The 14,663-nt window shown below is 43.9% G+C and overlaps 9 non-coding genes across 9 annotated transcripts; all 9 read left to right on the top strand.

Annotated features, from left to right (window-relative positions):
- The first annotated feature begins 3,713 nt into the window (after nucleotides 1–3,713).
- On the top strand, nucleotides 3,714–3,784 carry Trnat-agu (transfer RNA threonine (anticodon AGU)). Its single transcript has one exon. It is a non-coding gene; the product is annotated as a tRNA-Thr (tRNA).
- Nucleotides 3,785–4,214: 430 nt separating this feature from the next.
- Nucleotides 4,215–4,285, top strand: Trnat-agu (transfer RNA threonine (anticodon AGU)). The gene has a single exon. It is a non-coding gene; the product is annotated as a tRNA-Thr (tRNA).
- Nucleotides 4,286–4,715: 430 nt separating this feature from the next.
- On the top strand, nucleotides 4,716–4,786 carry Trnat-agu (transfer RNA threonine (anticodon AGU)). The gene has a single exon. It is a non-coding gene; the product is annotated as a tRNA-Thr (tRNA).
- Nucleotides 4,787–5,216: 430 nt separating this feature from the next.
- Trnat-agu (transfer RNA threonine (anticodon AGU)) lies at nucleotides 5,217–5,287 on the top strand. The gene has a single exon. It is a non-coding gene; the product is annotated as a tRNA-Thr (tRNA).
- A 430-nt stretch (nucleotides 5,288–5,717) lies between these two features.
- Trnat-agu (transfer RNA threonine (anticodon AGU)) lies at nucleotides 5,718–5,788 on the top strand. The gene has a single exon. It is a non-coding gene; the product is annotated as a tRNA-Thr (tRNA).
- Nucleotides 5,789–6,218: 430 nt separating this feature from the next.
- On the top strand, nucleotides 6,219–6,289 carry Trnat-agu (transfer RNA threonine (anticodon AGU)). Its single transcript has one exon. It is a non-coding gene; the product is annotated as a tRNA-Thr (tRNA).
- Nucleotides 6,290–6,719: 430 nt separating this feature from the next.
- On the top strand, nucleotides 6,720–6,790 carry Trnat-agu (transfer RNA threonine (anticodon AGU)). Its single transcript has one exon. It is a non-coding gene; the product is annotated as a tRNA-Thr (tRNA).
- A 430-nt stretch (nucleotides 6,791–7,220) lies between these two features.
- Trnat-agu (transfer RNA threonine (anticodon AGU)) lies at nucleotides 7,221–7,291 on the top strand. Its single transcript has one exon. It is a non-coding gene; the product is annotated as a tRNA-Thr (tRNA).
- A 430-nt stretch (nucleotides 7,292–7,721) lies between these two features.
- Nucleotides 7,722–7,792, top strand: Trnat-agu (transfer RNA threonine (anticodon AGU)). Its single transcript has one exon. It is a non-coding gene; the product is annotated as a tRNA-Thr (tRNA).
- The last annotated feature ends 6,871 nt before the right edge of the window (nucleotides 7,793–14,663 follow it).

Below are 14,663 nucleotides of genomic sequence, written 5' to 3'. Positions count from 1 at the left end.
TTCCACAGATTGCACCCCTTTCGGATGGAATGAGATGTACATCCACACTACGCATATATTGTATATGTAAAGCCTAGGCGAGAGCGCATTGTTTTTGTGTGTTGGAAGTCCACACACCTCTCATCGACGACTGTGTCGAAGAGATCGCGCGGTGAGCGGAAAGCTTCCAATGGGTCGCGACGTTCTCAAACGACCGGTTACGGAACATGAGTCCGTTGCTCGATGACATAATTAAATTAATTAATTATCGATTTTTGCGGCTTAACCAGCCGAATGGAAGTTTTACTTTATTCCAAAAGCTAGACTTTACATATACTGGCGTGAGTGAGAAATGGACAAATTGAGGTGAAATTTGCGAAAAAGTTACTCGTCCTCTCGGTGAGACTCGAACTCACGACTCCTACTCACTAGACAGGCGCGTTGCCGCTACGCCACGAGAAGACTCGAAGACGTAGCTGCTAACCTGAATTCAAGTTCAACACAAAATTCCGAGGTTATCTTTTCCACAGATTGCACCCCTTTCGGATGGAATGAGATGTACATCCACACTACGCATATATTGTATATGTAAAGCCTAGGCGAGAGCGCATTGTTTTTGTGTGTTGGAAGTCCACACACCTCTCATCGACGACTGTGTCGAAGAGATCGCGCGGTGAGCGGAAAGCTTCCAATGGGTCGCGACGTTCTCAAACGACCGGTTACGGAACATGAGTCCGTTGCTCGATGACATAATTAAATTAATTAATTATCGATTTTTGCGGCTTAACCAGCCGAATGGAAGTTTTACTTTATTCCAAAAGCTAGACTTTACATATACTGGCGTGAGTGAGAAATGGACAAATTGAGGTGAAATTTGCGAAAAAGTTACTCGTCCTCTCGGTGAGACTCGAACTCACGACTCCTACTCACTAGACAGGCGCGTTGCCGCTACGCCACGAGAAGACTCGAAGACGTAGCTGCTAACCTGAATTCAAGTTCAACACAAAATTCCGAGGTTATCTTTTCCACAGATTGCACCCCTTTCGGATGGAATGAGATGTACATCCACACTACGCATATATTGTATATGTAAAGCCTAGGCGAGAGCGCATTGTTTTTGTGTGTTGGAAGTCCACACACCTCTCATCGACGACTGTGTCGAAGAGATCGCGCGGTGAGCGGAAAGCTTCCAATGGGTCGCGACGTTCTCAAACGACCGGTTACGGAACATGAGTCCGTTGCTCGATGACATAATTAAATTAATTAATTATCGATTTTTGCGGCTTAACCAGCCGAATGGAAGTTTTACTTTATTCCAAAAGCTAGACTTTACATATACTGGCGTGAGTGAGAAATGGACAAATTGAGGTGAAATTTGCGAAAAAGTTACTCGTCCTCTCGGTGAGACTCGAACTCACGACTCCTACTCACTAGACAGGCGCGTTGCCGCTACGCCACGAGAAGACTCGAAGACGTAGCTGCTAACCTGAATTCAAGTTCAACACAAAATTCCGAGGTTATCTTTTCCACAGATTGCACCCCTTTCGGATGGAATGAGATGTACATCCACACTACGCATATATTGTATATGTAAAGCCTAGGCGAGAGCGCATTGTTTTTGTGTGTTGGAAGTCCACACACCTCTCATCGACGACTGTGTCGAAGAGATCGCGCGGTGAGCGGAAAGCTTCCAATGGGTCGCGACGTTCTCAAACGACCGGTTACGGAACATGAGTCCGTTGCTCGATGACATAATTAAATTAATTAATTATCGATTTTTGCGGCTTAACCAGCCGAATGGAAGTTTTACTTTATTCCAAAAGCTAGACTTTACATATACTGGCGTGAGTGAGAAATGGACAAATTGAGGTGAAATTTGCGAAAAAGTTACTCGTCCTCTCGGTGAGACTCGAACTCACGACTCCTACTCACTAGACAGGCGCGTTGCCGCTACGCCACGAGAAGACTCGAAGACGTAGCTGCTAACCTGAATTCAAGTTCAACACAAAATTCCGAGGTTATCTTTTCCACAGATTGCACCCCTTTCGGATGGAATGAGATGTACATCCACACTACGCATATATTGTATATGTAAAGCCTAGGCGAGAGCGCATTGTTTTTGTGTGTTGGAAGTCCACACACCTCTCATCGACGACTGTGTCGAAGAGATCGCGCGGTGAGCGGAAAGCTTCCAATGGGTCGCGACGTTCTCAAACGACCGGTTACGGAACATGAGTCCGTTGCTCGATGACATAATTAAATTAATTAATTATCGATTTTTGCGGCTTAACCAGCCGAATGGAAGTTTTACTTTATTCCAAAAGCTAGACTTTACATATACTGGCGTGAGTGAGAAATGGACAAATTGAGGTGAAATTTGCGAAAAAGTTACTCGTCCTCTCGGTGAGACTCGAACTCACGACTCCTACTCACTAGACAGGCGCGTTGCCGCTACGCCACGAGAAGACTCGAAGACGTAGCTGCTAACCTGAATTCAAGTTCAACACAAAATTCCGAGGTTATCTTTTCCACAGATTGCACCCCTTTCGGATGGAATGAGATGTACATCCACACTACGCATATATTGTATATGTAAAGCCTAGGCGAGAGCGCATTGTTTTTGTGTGTTGGAAGTCCACACACCTCTCATCGACGACTGTGTCGAAGAGATCGCGCGGTGAGCGGAAAGCTTCCAATGGGTCGCGACGTTCTCAAACGACCGGTTACGGAACATGAGTCCGTTGCTCGATGACATAATTAAATTAATTAATTATCGATTTTTGCGGCTTAACCAGCCGAATGGAAGTTTTACTTTATTCCAAAAGCTAGACTTTACATATACTGGCGTGAGTGAGAAATGGACAAATTGAGGTGAAATTTGCGAAAAAGTTACTCGTCCTCTCGGTGAGACTCGAACTCACGACTCCTACTCACTAGACAGGCGCGTTGCCGCTACGCCACGAGAAGACTCGAAGACGTAGCTGCTAACCTGAATTCAAGTTCAACACAAAATTCCGAGGTTATCTTTTCCACAGATTGCACCCCTTTCGGATGGAATGAGATGTACATCCACACTACGCATATATTGTATATGTAAAGCCTAGGCGAGAGCGCATTGTTTTTGTGTGTTGGAAGTCCACACACCTCTCATCGACGACTGTGTCGAAGAGATCGCGCGATGAGCGGAAAGCTTCCAATGGGTCGCGACGTTCTCAAACGACCGGTTACGGAACATGAGTCCGTTGCTCGATGACATAATTAAATTAATTAATTATCGATTTTTGCGGCTTAACCAGCCGAATGGAAGTTTTACTTTATTCCAAAAGCTAGACTTTACATATACTGGCGTGAGTGAGAAATGGACAAATTGAGGTGAAATTTGCGAAAAAGTTACTCGTCCTCTCGGTGAGACTCGAACTCACGACTCCTACTCACTAGACAGGCGCGTTGCCGCTACGCCACGAGAAGACTCGAAGACGTAGCTGCTAACCTGAATTCAAGTTCAACACAAAATTCCGAGGTTATCTTTTCCACAGATTGCACCCCTTTCGGATGGAATGAGATGTACATCCACACTACGCATATATTGTATATGTAAAGCCTAGGCGAGAGCGCATTGTTGCGTAGTGTGGATGTACATCTCATTCCATCCGAAAGGGGTGCAATCTGTGGAAAAGATAACCTCGGAATTTTGTGTTGAACTTGAATTCAGGTTAGCAGCTACGTCTTCGAGTCTTCTCGTGGCGTAGCGGCAACGCGCCTGTCTAGTGAGTAGGAGTCGTGAGTTCGAGTCTCACCGAGAGGACGAGTAACTTTTTCGCAAATTTCACCTCAATTTGTCCATTTCTCACTCACGCCAGTATATGTAAAGTCTAGCTTTTGGAATAAAGTAAAACTTCCATTCGGCTGGTTAAGCCGCAAAAATCGATAATTAATTAATTTAATTATGTCATCGAGCAACGGACTCATGTTCCGTAACCGGTCGTTTGAGAACGTCGCGACCCATTGGAAGCTTTCCGCTCACCGCGCGATCTCTTCGACACAGTCGTCGATGAGAGGTGTGTGGACTTCCAACACACAAAAACAATGCGCTCTCGCCTAGGCTTTACATATACAATATATGCGTAGTGTGGATGTACATCTCATTCCATCCGAAAGGGGTGCAATCTGTGGAAAAGATAACCTCGGAATTTTGTGTTGAACTTGAATTCAGGTTAGCAGCTACGTCTTCGAGTCTTCTCGTGGCGTAGCGGCAACGCGCCTGTCTAGTGAGTAGGAGTCGTGAGTTCGAGTCTCACCGAGAGGACGAGTAACTTTTTCGCAAATTTCACCTCAATTTGTCCATTTCTCACTCACGCCAGTATATGTAAAGTCTAGCTTTTGGAATAAAGTAAAACTTCCATTCGGCTGGTTAAGCCGCAAAAATCGATAATTAATTAATTTAATTATGTCATCGAGCAACGGACTCATGTTCCGTAACCGGTCGTTTGAGAACGTCGCGACCCATTGGAAGCTTTCCGCTCACCGCGCGATCTCTTCGACACAGTCGTCGATGAGAGGTGTGTGGACTTCCAACACACAAAAACAATGCGCTCTCGCCTAGGCTTTACATATACAATATATGCGTAGTGTGGATGTACATCTCATTCCATCCGAAAGGGGTGCAATCTGTGGAAAAGATAACCTCGGAATTTTGTGTTGAACTTGAATTCAGGTTAGCAGCTACGTCTTCGAGTCTTCTCGTGGCGTAGCGGCAACGCGCCTGTCTAGTGAGTAGGAGTCGTGAGTTCGAGTCTCACCGAGAGGACGAGTAACTTTTTCGCAAATTTCACCTCAATTTGTCCATTTCTCACTCACGCCAGTATATGTAAAGTCTAGCTTTTGGAATAAAGTAAAACTTCCATTCGGCTGGTTAAGCCGCAAAAATCGATAATTAATTAATTTAATTATGTCATCGAGCAACGGACTCATGTTCCGTAACCGGTCGTTTGAGAACGTCGCGACCCATTGGAAGCTTTCCGCTCACCGCGCGATCTCTTCGACACAGTCGTCGATGAGAGGTGTGTGGACTTCCAACACACAAAAACAATGCGCTCTCGCCTAGGCTTTACATATACAATATATGCGTAGTGTGGATGTACATCTCATTCCATCCGAAAGGGGTGCAATCTGTGGAAAAGATAACCTCGGAATTTTGTGTTGAACTTGAATTCAGGTTAGCAGCTACGTCTTCGAGTCTTCTCGTGGCGTAGCGGCAACGCGCCTGTCTAGTGAGTAGGAGTCGTGAGTTCGAGTCTCACCGAGAGGACGAGTAACTTTTTCGCAAATTTCACCTCAATTTGTCCATTTCTCACTCACGCCAGTATATGTAAAGTCTAGCTTTTGGAATAAAGTAAAACTTCCATTCGGCTGGTTAAGCCGCAAAAATCGATAATTAATTAATTTAATTATGTCATCGAGCAACGGACTCATGTTCCGTAACCGGTCGTTTGAGAACGTCGCGACCCATTGGAAGCTTTCCGCTCACCGCGCGATCTCTTCGACACAGTCGTCGATGAGAGGTGTGTGGACTTCCAACACACAAAAACAATGCGCTCTCGCCTAGGCTTTACATATACAATATATGCGTAGTGTGGATGTACATCTCATTCCATCCGAAAGGGGTGCAATCTGTGGAAAAGATAACCTCGGAATTTTGTGTTGAACTTGAATTCAGGTTAGCAGCTACGTCTTCGAGTCTTCTCGTGGCGTAGCGGCAACGCGCCTGTCTAGTGAGTAGGAGTCGTGAGTTCGAGTCTCACCGAGAGGACGAGTAACTTTTTCGCAAATTTCACCTCAATTTGTCCATTTCTCACTCACGCCAGTATATGTAAAGTCTAGCTTTTGGAATAAAGTAAAACTTCCATTCGGCTGGTTAAGCCGCAAAAATCGATAATTAATTAATTTAATTATGTCATCGAGCAACGGACTCATGTTCCGTAACCGGTCGTTTGAGAACGTCGCGACCCATTGGAAGCTTTCCGCTCACCGCGCGATCTCTTCGACACAGTCGTCGATGAGAGGTGTGTGGACTTCCAACACACAAAAACAATGCGCTCTCGCCTAGGCTTTACATATACAATATATGCGTAGTGTGGATGTACATCTCATTCCATCCGAAAGGGGTGCAATCTGTGGAAAAGATAACCTCGGAATTTTGTGTTGAACTTGAATTCAGGTTAGCAGCTACGTCTTCGAGTCTTCTCGTGGCGTAGCGGCAACGCGCCTGTCTAGTGAGTAGGAGTCGTGAGTTCGAGTCTCACCGAGAGGACGAGTAACTTTTTCGCAAATTTCACCTCAATTTGTCCATTTCTCACTCACGCCAGTATATGTAAAGTCTAGCTTTTGGAATAAAGTAAAACTTCCATTCGGCTGGTTAAGCCGCAAAAATCGATAATTAATTAATTTAATTATGTCATCGAGCAACGGACTCATGTTCCGTAACCGGTCGTTTGAGAACGTCGCGACCCATTGGAAGCTTTCCGCTCACCGCGCGATCTCTTCGACACAGTCGTCGATGAGAGGTGTGTGGACTTCCAACACACAAAAACAATGCGCTCTCGCCTAGGCTTTACATATACAATATATGCGTAGTGTGGATGTACATCTCATTCCATCCGAAAGGGGTGCAATCTGTGGAAAAGATAACCTCGGAATTTTGTGTTGAACTTGAATTCAGGTTAGCAGCTACGTCTTCGAGTCTTCTCGTGGCGTAGCGGCAACGCGCCTGTCTAGTGAGTAGGAGTCGTGAGTTCGAGTCTCACCGAGAGGACGAGTAACTTTTTCGCAAATTTCACCTCAATTTGTCCATTTCTCACTCACGCCAGTATATGTAAAGTCTAGCTTTTGGAATAAAGTAAAACTTCCATTCGGCTGGTTAAGCCGCAAAAATCGATAATTAATTAATTTAATTATGTCATCGAGCAACGGACTCATGTTCCGTAACCGGTCGTTTGAGAACGTCGCGACCCATTGGAAGCTTTCCGCTCACCGCGCGATCTCTTCGACACAGTCGTCGATGAGAGGTGTGTGGACTTCCAACACACAAAAACAATGCGCTCTCGCCTAGGCTTTACATATACAATATATGCGTAGTGTGGATGTACATCTCATTCCATCCGAAAGGGGTGCAATCTGTGGAAAAGATAACCTCGGAATTTTGTGTTGAACTTGAATTCAGGTTAGCAGCTACGTCTTCGAGTCTTCTCGTGGCGTAGCGGCAACGCGCCTGTCTAGTGAGTAGGAGTCGTGAGTTCGAGTCTCACCGAGAGGACGAGTAACTTTTTCGCAAATTTCACCTCAATTTGTCCATTTCTCACTCACGCCAGTATATGTAAAGTCTAGCTTTTGGAATAAAGTAAAACTTCCATTCGGCTGGTTAAGCCGCAAAAATCGATAATTAATTAATTTAATTATGTCATCGAGCAACGGACTCATGTTCCGTAACCGGTCGTTTGAGAACGTCGCGACCCATTGGAAGCTTTCCGCTCACCGCGCGATCTCTTCGACACAGTCGTCGATGAGAGGTGTGTGGACTTCCAACACACAAAAACAATGCGCTCTCGCCTAGGCTTTACATATACAATATATGCGTAGTGTGGATGTACATCTCATTCCATCCGAAAGGGGTGCAATCTGTGGAAAAGATAACCTCGGAATTTTGTGTTGAACTTGAATTCAGGTTAGCAGCTACGTCTTCGAGTCTTCTCGTGGCGTAGCGGCAACGCGCCTGTCTAGTGAGTAGGAGTCGTGAGTTCGAGTCTCACCGAGAGGACGAGTAACTTTTTCGCAAATTTCACCTCAATTTGTCCATTTCTCACTCACGCCAGTATATGTAAAGTCTAGCTTTTGGAATAAAGTAAAACTTCCATTCGGCTGGTTAAGCCGCAAAAATCGATAATTAATTAATTTAATTATGTCATCGAAAATATGTTTCGTTTTTACTGCACCGGAGACTCCAAGGCCGAAAACCCCCAAGGACATTGCTTACGTAGAAAAAGAAAACAATATTAAAAAAATCATTTCAAAATCACTTTTCCCATTTATTTTGGAAATATGAAAAAAAAAAATTTCGGATGTCCACGTGGACATTGGGGGAGGGGGGTAGGGGTCTATGAAATGTCCACGCTTGTCCACGGGGAGGGGGGAGGGGGTCAAAAACCATGAATTTTCTGTCCACGTGGTATATGGACGGTCCCGAAGCAAAAACTTTGGAGAAAACAGATTGGCATTGGGTAAAATTCTGCAATACTCTGGCCTACGAGGTGAACACGCTCCTCGTCTCCGTGGAGTTGGTTTCCTGCTCAACGCTCACGCCCATGCTGCGCTCATGAAGTGGGAACCTATTAATGAGAGGATAATTGTGGTCAGATTCAGAACACGGGTTCGAAACCTTACCATGATCCAATGTTACGCGTCAACCGATGGTGCTGAAATGCAGGACAAAGAGAACTTTTAAGGTCAACCAAATACTAGGTATCGGACCTAGATAAGATTCGAGCATTTCATAACAAAATCCTCATGGGCGACTTCAACGAGAAGGTTGATTCCGACAACTCGGACTATGAGCACGTCGTGGGATGCCATGATCTCGGAGAAATGAGGAAGAGCGGAGGTCTGTTCTCAGAGTTTTGTGGCTACAATGACATAGTGATTGGGGGATTGCTCCTTCATCATCGATCAATGCATAAAGTGACACTCGAGTTTCTCATAATGGCGTCACGTAAAATCAATTTGATTTCATCTGAATAAGCCGAAATTGGAGACGGAGACTTTTCAACGTGCGGAACAAACGTAGCGCTGACATTGCATCCGACCATTGATCCGACCACCATCTATGAATCGGCGAGGACCAGCTGCCATCGACAAGAGGGAAAATTCGATCGCCGACTAGAAGACGCTGTGGTGACAAGGTCCTTCGTCGAGGAGCTGGAGGACCATGCTCCGGAAGGTTGAAGCGTAGAAGTTCAATGGAGTGCCATCTAGAATGCTTTCATCGCCACTGGTAAGCATAATTTGGGAAAGCTATGTACTCAGAGAAAGAAATGGATTACATGTGGTACCTGAAGGAAGAAAGAGCAGTGAAGCAACGGCAAAGCCACGACAGAGCGAAAACACGGCTCTTGAGAAGGAAGTGAAACGCTCCTGTAGACGGAACAAAATAGCGTGCGCGAATTACCAAGCCGATGAAGGCGAGAAAGCCATCAATACCGACGACATTGGTCTCCTCCTGTCACGTTGCCTAAGTGGGACTAAGATGAATGCTACGATTCCCGTGAAAGACACGTCTGGACAGCTATTGACCGCACGGCTGATCTGTTTGAATAAACGCTTGTTCGAGTAATTTGGAAATAATTTCCAAGTGTAAGCTACGCCACCAACATCTCAGCATGATTCAACCAAACTTTGATGCATTACCCGTGTCAACATTGAGTTCCATCATTGCAGGAGATAGAAACAGCCAACCGTTGCATGAAATCGAACTGAGCTCCGAGGATCGATGGCATATCAGCCAAGATGAGTACATGACGAGGCATTTTCATGCAGAGTACTGCATAACGGTGTCCCGATCCGATCCAATCCCAGGAGTTGGTGTCTACTACCTATGAGGGCTTCTATAGCTGTTCTGCACCTCCACGGTGGTTGATCAGCAGTTCGAAGGTCGGTGGTAACAGCGGGTGACTTTAACCCTTATGTGGCCAACAAGGTATCCGGGTAACCAGCGCCCATTTTAAAAGCACGGTGTAGAAAAAAGCAAAAAGTTTGTCGGACACATAACAATTAATACCTGGGCAGTGGAATGGGGAAGCCGTTTCACGAACCAGCGGGGTCAGGTCCTGCTAGAGACACTGGCCATACTGGTTGTCGACCTGACTGATGTCGGTACCAAGAAGGAGTACCTTTAGTAAGAATGGTGCGGAGTCGATTATTTTTTTGTTCCTCCCCTGTTGGGGAAATTAAGCCACTGTGTCCAATAAGCTGAACTTTTTGGAAGCAAGGCCAAGCCCTCGCAGGTGGAAGGCATCATACCTCGATGAAGGGGTATTTAGGGAAGCGCTCCGCCGTGAGCGAAACCTACCTGGTTTAGACGGCAAAGAGCTGGTAGCGGTGCTCTCGCGGGCGTGCGATACGATCATGCCTAGGCGAGTGCACCCTAGAAATGGTAGACCACCGGCTTACTGGTGGACTCAGGCGACTGTGGACCAGCACCGCGCCTGCCTGCAGGCTAGGCGGCGGATGCAGTGAGCACGATCTGAGGAAGAGTGAAACGAACGGCGGGTAGTGTTCGCCGTTGCAAAAGCCGCGCTGAAGACCGAGATAAGGGCAAGCAAAAAGGCCTGCTTCGAGGGTCTCTGTCAGAGTGCTAATGCAAATCCGTGGGGTGATGACTACAGGATCGTGATGTCCAAGACGAGTGGTGCAATGGCTCCTACAGAGCAATCTCCAGAGATGTTGGAGGGGATCATCAAGGGGCATTTTCCGCGCCATGACGCTAGTCCTTGGCCTCCTTTCGTAGGACAGCCAAGGACTGGGGCTGGCGATAAGTAGAGGGTTACCGATGATGTGGAACTTGCGGGGATAGCAAAATCCCTTAGTGTAGGTGTAGTGTAGGTAAGACCCCAAGTCCGGACGGAGTTCCGAACCTGGCCTTAAAAGTAGCTATTGCAGAGGCTCCGAGATGTTCAGGTCTGCTATGCAGAAATGCCTGCGCGAGGGAGTTTTCCTAGAGCTTTGGAAGCAACAGAACCTGATTTTATTGCCAGAGGCGGGGAAACCACCTGGAGACGCGTCGGCATATATACCAATATGCTTGTTCGACACGGCGGGGAAGGTGCTCGAAAAAATCCACCTCAATAGAATATTGAGGCACACCGGGGGTATAAATGGTCTCTCGATTAGCCAGTTCAGCTTCCGTAAGGGGAGGTCGACCGAAGAAGCTAGCCTTTCGGTTACAAAAACCACCGAGATAGCACTCTGGATGTAAGGAACGCGTTCAATAGTGTCAGTTTGGCGGCTATTGCTGATGCGCTTCTGCATCTGGGGATACCCGGATACCTGTACAAGATTCTCGGATGTTACGGCCAGAATCGAGTACTAGTTTATGACATGGAGGTGGGTCGGAAATTCTTTCACATAGCCTCAGGAGTCCTACAAGGTTCCATCTTGGGTTCGGTGTTATGGAATGACATGTACGATGAGATGTTGAGGTTAGTGTTCACGGTGTGCAACATTTTTCAGGCCATACCTCGTGGCCACCCTCAGGAACCGTGGTAATGTTTCCATATATGAATTTCATGAGTTCCTGTCTCAAGTTTGTTTTCCACGCTTTCAACAGATTTTTACTGAATTACCCAAAAGGTAATCAGGTTGAATAACATTATTCTTTTTTGCATATAACTGTGTCGATAAGTCGTTACCGTCAAAACATATATGGGTCATTCCACGCCAAGTGACCGACCGCCTGCAACCGACCATCACGGATTTGAACCAAATTTGGCTGAAACATTTGTTTAGATGGAAAAAGAAAAAATCCAAATTTTGGTGCCGATCGGATCACCCCTCGGCCCGTGGCAGCACCCCTCGTTTTGGCCGATATGAAAATTATCCTCTCTTTCTTTTATTTTTATCATTGAAACGATTGCCCATACACATTTTCGACCTTCGGCTTTTTTAAAGGAAATCGTTCAGGGAATCCAGAAAAAATATTATTTTTTTGATACAGTGTTGCCAAATATCATATTTTTCAATTTTAAATCTAAAAATCGATTTTTCTCAAAATACGTATGTTTTGATTTTAAAAATTTTGATTCCATCGTGTTTATCAGATGTTTTTCGATCGAAAAAGCTTAACTCCCTAAAGTAATTTGCGTCGTTCCTGAGATATAGCGTTTTTAAGAAAAAATATACATTTTTTTCATATAAAGTATCATATAATATCAGTTGCAGTTTATAAATTTCGTAAAAAAACATTGTTCGATGCCATATAATCACGTTTTGTGATGATTTGAACAATATCGAGTATAAAAAGGATTAAAAAAAATGTGACAGTGTTACCGGTTTACCTTTTTTATTATACTATGAAACCTAACCTTCAAGTGTTTGACAATGTACAGGTTATTCTGAAAAATCGCACCATGTGTGTTGCAAGATGTTTGAGCAAGATAAAAACAATACACATCATCTCTAACGACCCTGTTGTTGACCTTTTCTTCACAGACAAACAGACGTAACACCTAGAAATGTTTTCGCGAAAATCCATCGCCTAGTTCACACTAGGTGAAACGTCACCCTCCAAAAGTTGCATGCAAGTTTTCATGCGAATATAAAATGCTTAAATCTATCAAATTTGATTAGGTTTTAGGTAAAACTAAATATTTTGCATAAGCCGTTAATTTAGATGTTAATTGACGAATTAACCTTTTGATTGCTTAAAAAAATTATTTCTTTGCTTAATGGCTTGCAGTCAAAAAAGCCCAAAATCGCATATTTTGCCCTAGAAATTGAGGTATAGCTCAAAATTGTGACGTGTTGGAGCAAATCTGAGCCCGGATTCGGATTCAGCGGCCCAAAATCCTTCGAAGACACATAAGTTTGCTCTTGAGTCAAAAAAATGTTGCGCTGTGTAATTGATGAACTGGCAACACTGTAACATTTTTTCAATCCTTTTCATACTTGATGTTGTTCAAATCAACACAAAACGTCTTTATATGGCATCGAACATTTTTTTTGCGAAATTTATAAAGTGCACCTGATTTTATATGATACTTTATATGAAAAAAATGAATATTTTTTCTTAAAAACGCTATATCTCAGGAACGACGCAAATTACTTTAGGGAGTTAAGCTTTTTCGATCGAAAAACGTCTGATAAACACGATGGAATCAAAATTTTTAAAATCAAAATATACGTATTTTGAGAAAAATCGATTTTTAGTTTTATAATCGAAAAATATGATATTTGGCAACACTGTATCAAAAAAATAATATTTTTTCTGGATTCCCTGAACGATTTCCTTTAAAAAAGCCGAAGGTCAAAAATGTGTAGGTGCAATCGTTTCAATGATAAAAATAAAAGAAAGAGAGGATAATTTTCATATCGGCCAAAACGAGGGGTGCTGCCACGGACCGAGGGGTGATCCGATCGGCACCAAAATTTGGATTTTTTTCTTTTTCCATCTAAACCAATGTTTCAACCAAATTTGGTTCAAATCCGTGATGGTCGGTTGCAAGTTTTCACATTTTCTCGGTCACTTCATATGGAATGACCCATATGGTACAGTCGAAGAAAACATGTAATGTTTCAGATACCCAGTGGAGGTTGGTTTACTTGAAAAATAAATTGATTCAAAACCAATGTTTTAATGAAAAACGGTTTTTAATCTGAATTTTCCACTAGGTTTGCCCATTGCTGACGTCAATGCAACGGCACCTGAGTTGCTTTATTCAATGCGACCATCTGCAGGGCCTGGGATCAACGGTGGTGTAATGACTGGAAAAAATATATCTGTCGTTAATGTCGTTTTTCTCTCACCCCGTTCCGTGGGTTTTTGTCGATCTGGGCTATCAGATGCCACCGACGATTTTTTTATGTTTTTTGGAGATCTGTTGCATTATTATTTTCTTAAGCATGTTGTTTTTCCCTAAGTGATCTAACGGTAACCGAAGCTTCAACTATGCTCGGGTGTCCGCTAATTAAGATAATTTATTGGCTACAAAATAATTCCGCTGCCGGCGGCAGCCGGACAGTCATTGCAGGCGGCGCCCAATGTTCACGCTGCGTGTTGGTTGGAAGCGGATGATTAACATGTCAGGAAATCATTGCTGGGCGTTGCTTCCAGTCAATTTTTTTAGCCACCGCGCCCAGTCGCGTCGGCGGGGAATGTGATTAATTCTTTGACTTGTGCCTTAGCGCTCATTCTCACGGTCATGGTCAACCCAAGTCGCCGAAAGTGGTTCGGATTGAAAGGGCACATTCCGCAGGTGACATTTTTTTTTGGAGTAGCATACACATATTTTTAAAACCGCATTGTGGAAGGTTGGATAATTTTCAAAAGTGCTTGTCACGTTGTGCGTACAATGTTATACGATTGATTCATGACAACAAATAAAATAAACAATTAAAAGTAGATGATAACGCTGCTTTATAAGCATTCTAAAAATTCAGATTGATTATATGTTGTTTTAAATGTATAGAAATTACGAATGAACCGAAATTCATACAAAAAGGGTTATTTATTTTTTATGTATTTATTTTATTCCCCATCATTCATCTGACAACAGTGTTTACATGAATAAAACTTAAATTAAAATTACATTAACGCATTTGAAATTAACAAACGTTGCTTGAAACAATTTAAACTAACAGAAAAATCAAACAAATCATACACACGATTGAACAAACAACACATTACACGAATTGGTTCATTCTGACCATAATTGGTGCGTCCTAACTGTAATCTAATAAAATTAGAGCGTCTTAAGCTACGAGATGCTACATTGATATTGATCTTGCAAAGAATGTTAGGTGCATCTATACTACCGACAAGCACTTTAGCATAGCATAGCATAGCATAGCATAGCCGACCGTACACATCCTGGGGTGGCTGTCGATAGAGACGTTTAATGCGCCAGAAAAGTTGCCTGGGA

The sequence above is a fragment of the Aedes albopictus genome, chromosome 1 (genome assembly GCF_035046485.1).
Source record: "Aedes albopictus strain Foshan chromosome 1, AalbF5, whole genome shotgun sequence".
Lineage (NCBI taxonomy): Eukaryota > Metazoa > Arthropoda > Insecta > Diptera > Culicidae > Aedes > Aedes albopictus.
This window is presented reverse-complemented; position numbering and strand designations above follow the sequence as displayed.